Here is a 2825-nt window from a genome sequence, read left to right on the forward strand (position 1 = left end):
CTTTCTTGGTCAAACCTACCTCAGTGCCAGTATAGCAAGATCCTCAACCAGAAGAACAGTGCAGGCCCTCACCATACTATGTCCCTAAAGCCTGGAGTTTTAAAAATCAGCAGGTTTGGGATAGAGCCTGGAGGGCACTGTGCTGCTCCTGGATAGAGGGAAAGCAAACAGCCTGGAGGCAGATAGTGTGGAAACAGTGATCTGAAAAATGCCTGAGACACACAGGGGGTACATTATTCACTCTTCTTGGACTGTTTCCATGAGAACAGCAAGTGAAAAGACCTCTCTCCAGGAACAAAAAGGATGGCTGGCATCATTTTCCTCAACAGACTCTAAGTGTAAACACAGAACCACCTGCAGTAAACATCACAGAGCCAACACTGGCTGCCTAACCTGCTTACTCCAGGTCCCATACCACTATGCTCTGCTGGTACTCCCCTTCTCTATTAAGTTTGTCTCATCCCCAGAACAGCAGGCCCCTTCCCCAGAAGACCAGCAGAAACCACACCACTTTTCCATACCAGAGAGCTCAGTAAGTCTTCAGTTCTAGGGGAATCAGTATTAGGTCTCATTTAACAAGCAGATGAGAGAACACCTAATTAAAACTCACCACACTCTCGTCAAGGTCCAAACGCTATCCACTGTTCACAAGGAGAGCCTCTGCAGATGACTGATCTGAAGGATAGAGCCACCAAACACAACAGCAGAATGCACACTGCACATACCCAGAAGTGTGAGACACTCCCTGAAGTGCCAGGCTCTGATCAGTATATGACATCTTCTACATAAATCCGTTCCTCTCAGGAGAAGAAAATATATCAAGCTTTTACAAGAGAGACAGACAAAATGCCAAGAAGGAGGAATACATCCCAAAAGAAACAAGAAAAAAGTCACAGCCAGAGATGTAATAGAAACAGACTGACTGATGGAGAATTTAAAGCAACAACCATGAGGATACTCACTGAGCTTGAGAAAAGAATGGAAATCTTCAGGGAGGCCCTTATTGCAGAGATAAAAGAGTTAAAGCAATCAAGCAGAAATGGAAAATGTGATAACAGATTCAAAATAGACTGAAGGAAAAGAAGTGGGAAGATGGCGGCATAGGAGGATGCGGGGCTCACCGCGCGTCCTGCTGATCACTTAGATTCCACCTACACCTGCCTAAATAACCCAGAAAACTGCCAGAGGATTAGCAGAATGGAGTCGCCGGAGCCAAGCGCGGACGAGAGGCCCACGGAAGAGGGTAGGAAGGGCGGCGAGGTGGTGCGCGCTCCAAGGACTGGCAGGAAGGAGCCGGGGCAGAGGGGCAGCCTGCCAGCCAAGCAGAGCCCCGAGTCTGGCTGGCAAAAGCGGAGGGGCCTGACGGAGTGTGTTCCGACAGCAAGTGCGACTTAGCGTCTGGGAGGTCATAAGTTAACAGCTCTGCTCTGAAAGCGGGAAGGCTGGAGGACAAAGGGAGGGAGAGCAGCTGAGCCCCCGGACTACAGAGCTCAGTTTGGCGGGGAACAAAGGCGCTCGCCAGCACCATCTCCCTCGCCCATCCCCCAGTCAAAATCCCAAAGGGAACCAGTTCCTGCCAGGGAACTTGCTCGCTCTGCACAAAGACCCAACTCTGTGCTTCTGCTGAGCCAAACCTCCGGCAGCAGATCTGACTCCCTCCTGCTGCCACAGGGCCCTTCCTGAAGTGGATCACCTAAGGAGAAGCGAGCTAAGCCTGCCCCTCCTGCCTCCGTGCACCTTGCCTACCCACCCCAATTAATACCCCAGATCCCAAGCACCACAAGGCTGGCAGTGTGCAAGTAGCCCAGACAGGCCACGTCACCCCACAGTGAATCCCACCCCTAGGAGAGGGGAAGAGAAGGCACACACCAGTCTGACTGTGGCCCCAGCGGTGGGCTGGGGGCAGACAACAGGTCAAAATTGGCAAAGATGAAGTCAAGCTTTCGCTTTTTGCAGATGACATGATATTATACATGGAAAATCCGATAGACTCCACCAAAAGTCTGCTAGAACTGATACAGGAATTCAGCAAAGTTGCAGGATACAAAATCAAAGTACAGAAATCAGTTGCATTCTTATACACTATCAATGAAGCAACAGAAAGACAAATAAAGAAACTGATCCCGTTCACAATTGCACCAAGAAACATGAAATACCTAGGAATAAATCTAACCAAAGATGTAAAAGATCTGTATGCTGAAAACTATAGAAAGCTTATGAAGGTAGTTGAAGAAGATATAAAGAAATGGAAAGACATTCCCTGCTCATGGATTGGAAGAATAAATATTGTCAAAATGTCAACACTACCCAAAGCTATCTACATATTCAATACAATCCCAATCAAAATTGCACCAGCATTCTTCTCGAAACTAGAACAAGCAATCCTAAAATTCATATGAAACTACAAAAGGCCCCGAATAGCCAAAGGAATTTTGAAGAAGAAGACCAAAGCAGGAGTCATCACAATCCCAGACTTTAGCCTCTACTACAAAGCTGTACTCATCAAGACAGCATGGTATTGGCACAAAAACAGACACATACACCAATGGAATAGAATAGAAACCCTAGAACTAGACCCACAAACGTATGGCCAACTAATCTTTGACAAAGCAGGAAGGAACATCCAATGGAGAAAAGACAGTCTCTTTAACAAATGGTGCTGGGAGAACTGGACAGCAACATGCAGAAGGTTGAAACTAGACCACTTTGTCACAGCATTCACAAAAATAAATTCAAAATGGATAAAGTACCTGAATGTGAGACAGGAAACCATCAAAACCCTAGAGGAGAAAGCAGGAAAAGACCTCTCTGACCTCAGCCATAGC

Source organism: Felis catus, chromosome X, assembly GCF_018350175.1.
Source record: "Felis catus isolate Fca126 chromosome X, F.catus_Fca126_mat1.0, whole genome shotgun sequence".
In the NCBI taxonomy this organism is placed as follows: Eukaryota; Metazoa; Chordata; class Mammalia; order Carnivora; family Felidae; genus Felis; species Felis catus.